At 41.1% G+C, this 10,932-nt stretch overlaps 1 protein-coding gene across 1 annotated transcript in view; it reads right to left on the reverse strand.

Moving 5' to 3' along the window:
* SMC2 (structural maintenance of chromosomes 2) overlaps nt 1-123 on the reverse strand; it is a 54,543-nt gene extending 54,420 nt beyond the window's left edge. The window contains exon 1 of the mRNA XM_014534445.1: nt 78-123. The gene's annotated coding sequence lies outside the window, so the exon portion shown is untranslated. The remainder of the gene's footprint in view (nt 1-77) is intronic.
* Nucleotides 124-10,932: the final 10,809 nt, after the last annotated feature.

The raw sequence follows: 10,932 nt of genomic DNA on the forward strand, positions 1-10,932 counted from the left end.
CACACGCGCTTCCTGCTCACGAGGGCGGAGAGCGGGCCAACCTGGCCCGACTTCGGGCGCTAGAAACCGGCTCCCACCATGGCAGATGCAGCACTCGCCCCGGGTTCTGCGTCCCTGCCGGAAATATTTATACCTTTGAATTTCGGCGCGAGCGAAGGACCCCACCTCCTCCGCTTCGTCCATTGGCTGATGCCTAGGAGATGCCTGACTCAGAGGGTTCCATTTTTCCCTCCCACCGAACAATCAAAGTGACAGGGAGATAGGAAAAAGGGTGGCCTACAGCTCCGCCTCAGAGGGACAGGGGCCGGAGGCTGGGACCGGGTTGGCTCCGATTCCTCAGAACTGGAAGCTGACATTTGGGCTGAGAAGGCGCTGGCCTCTGACGCCTCTGTGTCGCATTGTGGCTCTGCCCCTCGCCGACCTCGGGTTCTGGCGGCCTTTCCCTCTGGGGTTTCCGGTCCGACGGGACGGGGCGATTCGATTCAACCGAGAAATTGTGTGGGCGGGTAGCAGGTGCTGGACGAATAGGTGTTCCCTCCTTCCCCTGCCAAGCTGCTTAATCATAAGCCATGGCCAACTAACATTTCAGAGGATTCTTTTTGGAAACATGCTGACGACAGCTAACATTTTTTTTTTTTTTTGAGCTCCGGGTTCCAAGGGTTTCTAAAAGCCCCCGTAGCCACCCTTTGAAATCGGTGATACTGCTCTCATTTTACACAGGAGCAAACTGGGTCACAGAGTTAAGCAACGTTTTCCGAGTGGTAAGTGGAGAAGCTGGGGCTCGTTCCCGACCAGTCTAGCAGCGCGCGCTCTTAAATGTCTCATAGTCCCCTTCATCCCAGGAACTCAGTGCCACTGGAACCATGTGCGTGGTTTTCTCCTTTAAAAACAACAGGCCCCTTTCCCCCACCTGTGACTGGTAGTGTGGGCCTATGAACCAGGAGGTCAGGATGTGACTCCCATCAGAGCACAGGCCCTGGGTGCAGGCTCCCAGCAGCCACGCTTGTTTCTCATCATTGATGTTTCTATTTCCCCTCCTGTCTCTGAAATCGGTTACACACACACACACACACACACACACCTGGCCGTTTCCCTGGAGTGGGGCACATTGATACCAATGAGTTATGTGGGCGAAAGGGGCCCCATGCGAACCTAACTCGGGGAAGGCCCACGTGGAGGCCTTGCAAACAGCAGACCTGAAGTCACCACAAAGGATGGCCTGGAATCAAAACCTTTAATTAAAAAGCAGTTGACAGTGGGTAGTCTGTCCCAGGCCAGTATCTTCCCTGACAATCAACTTGGATCTTTACTGAGCCGATCGCCTCTGCATCTAGATAACCTGCCTGCGGAAGGTCAGGGGAATCTGCAACTTCCCTTTTCTGGACGCCTTGGGCACAACAAACCTGGGCGAGACCACAGGTTCCCTCCTGTAATTGTTACCTGTGAATTGTTGGCTGTTAACTGCCCGCACCCGCCTACGTAAAAGAAGCACCAATGTAAAAGCACGTATCCATCGTTTTTCTTTGTATCCAATCCCAGAGGTCTCCCCCCACCCTTTGCGTTCTCCCCCTCCCTGTTCGAACACCAGTAGATTTCACATAACCTACTCCAGTCTCCACCTTTGGTGGTAATTTACAAAAACGACCATTCTCAGAGCATTATCCCAGGAGCATTATCCCAAAACGCTGAGATTCTGCTTCCCGGCAATTGTCGACAGTTTGGCTCAAATAAACCCACAAAAATTCTCTACAGGTTGTAATGTTTTCTTATGTTAACACTTAGGAAGAGCTTGGTTTGAGAGTGCGCTGTGGTGCTAGATCCTAAGAAATACAGGGACGGTGAGGAGAGTATAGTTTAGGCCATCCGTGGAGAGTTCCTCTCTGGCCAGGGAATGGCTTTGCAGTATTTGACACCAGTCTCACGTACACTACCAAATTCTCTGAGAGTAAAAGAAGTGTGTGTGTGTGTGTGTGTGTGTGTGTGTGTCTGTGTGTGTGTGTGTGTGTGTATCTGTGTGTTTGGAGGTCAGGGGGGAAAGAATTCATTTATTTACTCTTATATCTCACCTCCTCCCGTACGGTCAACCATTACAGCCCTAAAACCAATTTAGTTAAGCAGTTATTTTTTGACCTTAATTCCTGCATCCCCTTCACTCCATAGCTATTCACTTGTATTGACTCTATTTAATCTTTTTTTGTTTTTTTTTTAAAATATATATTTATTGATTTCAGAGAGGAAGGGAGAAGGAGAGATAGAAACATCAATGATGAGAGAGAATCATTGATCGGCTGCCTCCTGCACGCCCCCTACTGGGGATGGAGCCAGCAACCCAGGCATGTGCCCTTGGCCGGAATCAAACCCGGGACCCTTCAGTCTGCAGGCTGATACTTTATCCACTGAGCCAAGCTGGCTAGGGCGATTCTATTTAATCTTAATGTATTTATTTTCAACTGTGTCCCCTTCATTTCATCACTGTGAATAAAGAATTTTAATTTGCCAACAAACTGTAATGTGAATTTTGTTAAGTTGTGAAATAATTCTTATTGGTTGAAAATATATGTGTAAGGCAGATATAAGCCTTTGCACTCATTTAATAGATTAATAACCAGCTGATATGTTTAAGATAAAAGGAAAAAACAAATGTATACAAATGCACTTTTGCCAAATAAAGGCTTCTGGGTAGTTACAAGAATATACACATCTCACTAACTCCCACTAAAAGTATTTATTAAAATGAAAATTGCTTATAAAGGGAGAGAGCTGTATCAATTTTAGAGCTTGCCAGAAATACTAAGGAACTGTTAGTACAGATGGCTTGAAGAAATCACTAATGGGTGAAGTATAACTGCCTCCCGAGATCACAGGAGAGTGGGGAAGACCAAGGCACTGATACACCCCTCTAATTTGGAGAGGAAAGAACTGTTAAGTAAAGGTAGACTACCGGGTAGGTGTTTAAATAGAGCACTATTCTTTTATCACCATGCATCAAAAGCTTTTGAAAGCTTCAACTGTGGCAGGCCAGAGGAATCTTAGTTCTTACTGTAAAGGTATCATTAAAGTTATAAAGTGGCACCTAGGAAAAGATTTGGTCTCCTCCTCAGGGCACTGGGAGGGACCCTCTTTCCCACATGCACTTTCTGAACTTTGGAATCCTAAAGCAGCTTTTTTAGGGACCTGGGTGAATCCTTTCTCCTGGAACTTAGAAGGAAAAATGGAAGAACTTTACTATAGAAATAAGGAAAGGTTGATTTGTTCAGGTTAATTTTGGCTTCAAGGGATGAATTGCTAATGACAGGAAGTTCATACTTTAAAATTGTATTGAGTAGCAGCACATTTAGAATACAAGTACAACCTGTCTGATCAACTTGGAAAGATATGCAGCTGAGCATAATTTAAAAGGATGACTAGAAAAGGGGTGAGTATATTCACTCAGCTATGGGGTCTGGTTAGACCCATTCATTTTCATTTCAATGGCGATATTGTTTTCAATACTACATTTTTGTTTGGTGCTTTGAGAAATGCATCTGTTCTTTCATTTCTATTACTAGAGGTCTGGTGCACGGGATTTGTGCACTGGTGGGAGCATGGCCTTCGGGGATTGGCCCGCTGTGGGAGCACCACTCATCCTGGTCAGCTGAGCAGCTGTGGACCCGCCCTCTGAGCTGCTGTTCCCTGAGCAGCCACTCATCTGAGTCAGCCCAGTGGCATTCCCACTGTGGGAGCGCGCTGACCACCAGGGGGCAGCTCCTGCACTGAGCGTCTGCCCCCTGGAGGTCAGTGCACATCATAGTGACTGGTCGACCAGTCATTCTGGTCGTTCTGCCATTTGGTCGCTGGGCTTTTATTATATAGGATTTTGCATCTTTAATCAAATTAAATATCTATTTTATCTTCTCTTTCAGGTTCTTCTATTCCAGCTTTTTGAGTTCCTAACTCTACTGTTTACAACATTTGCTGAATCTTTACTCATATCGATTTATTTCCTCCCATGGTGCTGTTCTGGGATGGGGTAGTCTTGTTTATGGGAGTCTCTTATGCCCTAAGTTGTAAATGAGTCCCTACAGAGCAGTGATGTATTTGCTTCTTCCAGAGTTATTGGATCTTAAAGATCTCAGAGCATTGGTAAATTATTATTTCTGTTTGTGGTTCCTGAATTATGCAGATATTGTAAACTTATATCAGTTGCAAGCCTGAGAATTTCCTGTTTATTGTTGTTTTCTGTTATTGATCTTGATATGTAGTTAACATAATAATAATTATTATATTTTACTAAGTATATCTCTTGAGTTTTAAAAGGAACTTGTCTGTTGGAGAACACAAAAGACTTGGTTGGAAAGTTTCTAAGGAAGACATTCTGATAAAAGGGAAGTATGTGGAAGGCCGCCTGCCCTGATTAATGGAATTCCAACTTAGGGGAGACTTAGGGGAGTGTCGAGGGCAGCGCCCCTAATTATTCCTTGACTTTTGCAAACCAGTCTATGCATGTGTAGACTCCGGTGTTTACTGGAATCCTTATGCTTAATCCCTGGATGCTCTTTCCTAGAGGACACTGTAAACACATGTGTCCTCCCAAGATTACCCTACTGATTGCATCTAAAGATAAAAATTCCAATAAAAGCCCTAACCGGTTTGGCTCAATGGATAGAGTGTCGGCCTGCGGACTCAAGGGTCCCGGGTTCAGTTCTGGTCGGGGGCATGTACCTTGGTTGCAGGCACATACCCAGTAGGGAGTGTGCAGGAGGCAACTGATCAATGTTTCTCTCTCATCGATGTTTCTAACTGTCTATCCCTCTCCCTTCCCCTCTGTAAAAAATCAATAAAATATATATTTTTTAAAAATTCCAATAAAAGCCTAATGAGGCAGGCAATCAAGGCTGCCTGGCTGCTATAGCTGGGCCGTACCTTAGCCTTCTCTTTCACAGTGAAACTGTGTTGGAATAATATGTTCATTCGTCGTTCAGGGGCTGCTGGTCAGCCCCGGCATCAGTCAAGTATGTTGGAGGAGGTCTTCTCATTTATTTTTTATGAAAAACATCAGTGATCTTTGTTTTACTCCTGCCAAGCCTTTCTTTCAGAATCCCACAGTCCACATTCAAAGTAGCTTTTAAAAAAGAATTCTGGTATCAGCTCTTAAAATATTTTTATTCACTACTTATAAAATCCAGTTTCTTCTTATCTCATATTTCCTTGGCTTTTATCACCTCCATGCTGGTTCATAGCCAAAGCCACTCATCTCATCTCTCTTCCTCTTTGCCACATCTCTTCCTTTATAGGTTTGATTACTGGCTTCTCTTTCTCAACTGGTCTTCTCATTTCATTGTTCTCCCTGTCATCATGGTTGCTTATTATCTTTTATTTAAAATCCTTGCATATCTGCTTGATCTTCCTATTGGTTTCCTTTATTACCAACTCAGTTTTTACTAAACCCAAAAAGACTTCAGATTTTTTTCACAAGCTCTGCCTCTTCTGTACATCATGCTGCAGTCCTTTACAGTCATTGTCTTCAAATTCTAACTTAAATTCCTATTTCAACAATACTTATTAGCCATCTGTCTCTGCCCCTCTAAAGGTCTAATCTACAAATATCTGTTTCTATATCAGAAATATGTTATCTCATCACTGTGTAAACCCTTAGTGAAAATTACTTACAGAACTTTAATTCTAACATTTTTAAGGTGACATGCTTGGTCTTTGACAATTTATTCTCAACCTATTTTCCCAGACTCATCTTCTGTTTTGTTGTTGTTTAGTACTGTGTACCAAGCACCTACCAATGACAAAAATAATGTTAGCTAACTTTGTTAATGAATAGATGAAAGATAGGCATTTATAGAATGCCTACCTTATGCTAAAAAGTGTATTAGGTGTTGGGATACCAAGATGAGTAAAATATGGGCCTGTCTAAAAGGAGTCTATAGTTAAGTAGAGATAACACATATAAAGACATAACCAGAGCAAGAGAAGAATGAAAGGTATTATAAATAGAGATGCTTGCACAGGCAAGGGCATAGAAGATAAACACAATATATGAGGCAAGAAGGAGCAAGATTTAGTGTAGGAGAAGCTCAGAAGCCAGACTATGGAGCATTTTATGTGTCATCTTAAAGGACTTTTTGTCATTCCTAAAATGTTGATGTTCTCTTCTCCATCTCTGTGTCTTTGCACGTGCTGAACTTGAAATGATCATCCCCTCTATTTCCCCACCATGTGTATTTCTATATTTCAAACCCTGAATCTGGTCCATTTCTGGAAGAATTATTTGCAACCTGGTCTATAATCCCTTAATCCTTTATCCAGATTTTTCTTCTGACCTCTATTCCTTTGTGACATACCTCAGTACCTAGCACATAGTATACAATACATATTTGTTGAATATGAATACATTTAGGGGGCTTATTTGCTGCTTTCTGATAAAGGTGAAGGCAATGAATAGGTTACAAAAAGAAAGCACTGCTCATAGGGAGTGAATTCTTAGTGGAGAAGCAATGGCCCACTAGTAATAAATGCTATAACAGGCTAAAAGGTAGATTTGTAAATGTTTATAAAAAACGGATGGATGCAGCATAGGTAGAAGTGCTGGGCCAAGGGAACAGGAGGAAAAGTTCTTAATAGTGGTGGCATCTTCTTTTTAATACAAAGAAATATTGCCAGCAATGCTGCTTGTACAACTAATTGGGAGTAATTCTTATTTTGTATATATTTTTTATTAGTGGGATCTAGGAGTGTAATAACCTGGTGAGAATTTCTCTGCAAATGGCAATCAAATTAGTCTTATTCATGAAGCTCATAAATAAGCTATAATTTAGCATTTTATGTCCAGGGAAAATAAAACTATGGTCGTGCTGTTTAAGAGGATAAGGGAATTTACCAGAGCACTGGGGGATTTGTGGCAGATTTATGATAAAGATGCATTCTAACTGGAACCTTAATTGTGATTTAAATTACAGGTCAAGCTGTGCAATGTATTTCTTTTTAGGAGAAATCTTTGGTGAGACAGAGTGTGCTTGTTTAAAGGAGAAACAGAAAGCAAATGAGAAAACAGATTGCATTTTCAGTTTTTCTTTTAACATTTCAAGCTCCTTTTAGCCAAATTGCCCCTGAGCTCCTGATGATGGCTGATGTGGAATTTCTTTGTTTTATTTCTTTGTGTTATTCTCACCCTCCGTTCCAGAGCAGTTATTTCACTTGACAGCAACAAAAAAGACGTAAGCAGCATATCTGCCAGCTAACTAATATGGAAACTGGAGATAAGGTATGCTCCACCTTTCTAGAGTCATGGTATGTAGGCTGACTCACATAAAATCAGCAAACCCCGCAACTGGAAGAGCCCTTAAAGAATTACAGCCGCTCATTCTCCAATTGGGAAATTAAGGCTTCTAGAGATTTTCCTAAATTTACTCTTTATCTCAAGTAAATTAAGGAAGGTCGACTAAGGTAGTAAAATATATGTATGAGTATTTTTAATTTAAAGTATAAAGAAATTGCTTCCCTATAAAATAAAAATTAAAATAATTAGATAGTCAGAGCTTGACACTGTAGGGCAGATTCCTACTTGGAAAAGAACAGTTAGACCTGACAGCCAGGCTCTTACTCTGACATTTGCCTTGCCCTGGGGGAAATCCCTTAAAATACCACTACATCCACCAAGCAGGATTCAGCCATGAATGGGGAATGGGGTCAGGGGTGGGAATGGGAACAGAAGGCCTGAGACGGAATTGAAATGGTCTGCTCTCCCTTTAAGGCTCTGAAACAAGGCCAAATAGAGAAGGAAACATTTAAACAATCCTTTATGAAAGCTTTAGGAACAATAATGGAAGAATAATCCATAGAATATGAAAAAAAGAGAGAAGATGCTAGCTTACAAGACACTGTAGCAACAAGGTACTTTGGGACTCATAGGCATTTAAATCCACTTCTTGATTTCCACCCCCCTCCCAACACCCCGCCATTTAGACCCTTCTATTTATATTCTAAATTTTTTCCCATAGTGCTAAAAATCTTTATGTGGTTAAGATAAGTTTTTGTGAACTAAAAGCTGATGTCACTGTGCCTTGAAATCAGGAGCCATGCTTTTTGGTATTCTGTACACTATCCTTCAAGTTAATGATGATTTATGGTAATAATTATAATAAATTGCACCTCTAATGCCTCTTATAGCTTATAAAGCAAGTTTACATATACTATTAAAGTTATTTCCACAATATGCTCATGAGATTGGTTCAGGAAGTTTTAATAAATTATTTCCATGCCATAGATAGAGAAATTGAGGTTGAAAAAGTTAAAATAATTTAATTATATTTGCAGTTATTTATAGCTGTGAACAAACCACCCTAAAACAGTGGCTTACAATAATAGCACTCGTTTATTTTGCTCACCTGAGGGTTAGCTAGGCTCAGCTTGTGGTCTCTCATGAGTTGCAATCGCATGATGGCGGGGGCTGAGGTCACTCAGAGGCTTCACTCACACGTGCATGTCTGGGCTGGGAAGACTCAAACATCTGGTGTGACAACAGTTGGGGCTCCTCAAGCATAGCTCTCTCTGTGGTCTCCCTACACAGTCTTTGTACATTGGACGTGCTACCACCCTCCCCCAGGGGTGTGAACTTGGAAAACATGGTTCTCTGTAGCCAAAGCAATCCCTGAAGGTGGTCACAGCTGAAGACTGGCTGCTAAAATGACTCCCAGAAGCTTGAGACAATAAGTTCTTCATTAAAAAGCAATTACCTCACTTTGCCTTTGAATCCAGTACCCTCCCATTATACTGCACTACTATATCTCCACTAATATAACATCACTATTCTGTAGGCATTAATAGATGTTAATTGTAAGTTAAGTTATACAATGAAAACGAATCATCACATCGGGACATTGCTAAACAATCACATAGCACTTTTGCATGTATATCTATCACCGAAGCATGCCATACCTTACTAATTTGTAGGTATCAATACGATCATATCAACATTGCTCAAATCTTGCTGGTTCCACACTCCCAAATGCTCCCCAAACAATTCTGGCTCCTTTCCTTTCAGAGTAACCATCCTTAAACATTTGTGGGAACAGCCCTAGATAGGATTTATGGACTATGAATCGGCCTAGCCTTTATTTATGCTCCAGGCTGCACTACCAATGCCCCTACCCCTAATCCCATGCTAGCTACAGTGGAGATTCATTATTGTGCTTCAACCTATCCACCAAGCTCCAGGCTCTTAGTATACCCAACTGCTTAATCAATATTTCTGCTAATATCAAGTCAGCATCTTGAAATTTACTTGTCCAAAACCAAACACTTGATTTTGCCCACCGAAACCCCTATGCTTCCACATTTCTCTAAAACCTAGAAGTCATCTGGGTGTGAATACTTGAAATTACATTACTTATTTGCTCATCTACTTATTTATTTTCTGTCTCCTCCTCTTCCTAAAGTTTAGCTCCCTGAGAACAGAAAGAGAAGTTGCTTTGTTCCCCAGTATGTATCCAGCACCGACAAAAACTTGGGGCCATGACTTAGAGTAGGTGTTAAACAAATAGATGATGAATTAATTTGTGAAGAAGTTAATTTCTTTTAACCAACTCCACAGCCACTGGCCTCAACAATTCTAAAGAAGAAGACATCTCTGCTCTAAGCAGAGATAGTTCTCACTGTCCTTAGATCAGTCTGTTTCTACCACTGCTATTTATTAAACCAGCCACTCTCAAGATTTGCTGATGTCACAGCCAGGGTTGCTAGTCTGACAGGGATTTCCCAGCTGCTGGCCTCCAAAACCGCTTTGCCCTTATTTTAATGATACTCTGTCCAGCGGCCTCGGATAGCATGAAGCAACATCACTGCTGCCAATATGCAAATATCTCTGCACTTGTGAAGTGTGTTATGTTCATTTGTAAACAGAAGTATTCCAAAGCACTAATTTAGGTCTCAAATCATTACTGAGCTTAGTGAAATAGACCTTGCAATGGACACACAGCCTCTTTTATTCTCCCTGGACCTATACACAATCAAAATTGGAAAAATGTAACACCAAAAGGGGCCAGTTTCTTTTCCTTCTAATTCCTTTCATTCTTCAAGAAAATTCTCTTGCAGAATCCCCATTGTCCCTGACTACCGTCTGGCTCCAGTTTATCCAAGTCCATCCTTCTTTCCCTCATTTTCTCTCTTTCTCCTTCCCTACCTATCTTAACAAATATTCCCAGAGCACCTGTTCTGCTAAGTACTGAGGAAACAAAGATGAATTAGGCAGAGTCTGCAATCCCAAGGTACAGACATATACTTGGAAGGTACAAAAAATTGTTTCAGGTTTATGACAAATATATGTTCAAGTTACAATGGGTCCTAAAGATGGTAGAAGTCAATTATTAGTGAGTAGTTAATAAAGCCTTAATTCAGAAGGAGAAACAAGTTGTGTCTGGAGATACAGTTAGGTTCTTTTTTTTCCTTAGGCTTTTGATGGAGTAGAAGAAGCAAAAAGACAAAAGGGAATCCAGGCAGTTGGAGTATCATAGGGAAAACACAGAGGGGTGCCCCAACTTGTGACATACTGTAATGTATTAAATCAGTCTAAGTTGCACACCCAAACATTTGTCTTTGTCTTCAATTAAAAAATGTATTATGGGTTCAGCTATAAATAATTCATATGGGAGAGAAGGCATCCCTTTGTTTCTTTTTGACAAATCTTCTGATAATAAAAGTATTCTAACTCATAGTGGGAATTCAAAAAATATAGAAAAGTATATGATACCATTTGGGCATATTTTATCCTATTTAAAGATATGTTTGTGTTTTATATACTGGTATATATTCCTAATACTAATACACAATTTTAAATATATAACTAAGGTGATATTTTATATACCTTGTTACTTTTTTTCTGACCTGTAATGCACATATGAATTAATTGTTCAAGACCAAGGTTATTTGGGCCTGTGATCTAAATGC

This window comes from Myotis brandtii, unplaced genomic scaffold, assembly GCF_000412655.1.
Source record: "Myotis brandtii unplaced genomic scaffold, ASM41265v1 scaffold13, whole genome shotgun sequence".
Classification (NCBI taxonomy): domain Eukaryota; kingdom Metazoa; phylum Chordata; class Mammalia; order Chiroptera; family Vespertilionidae; genus Myotis; species Myotis brandtii.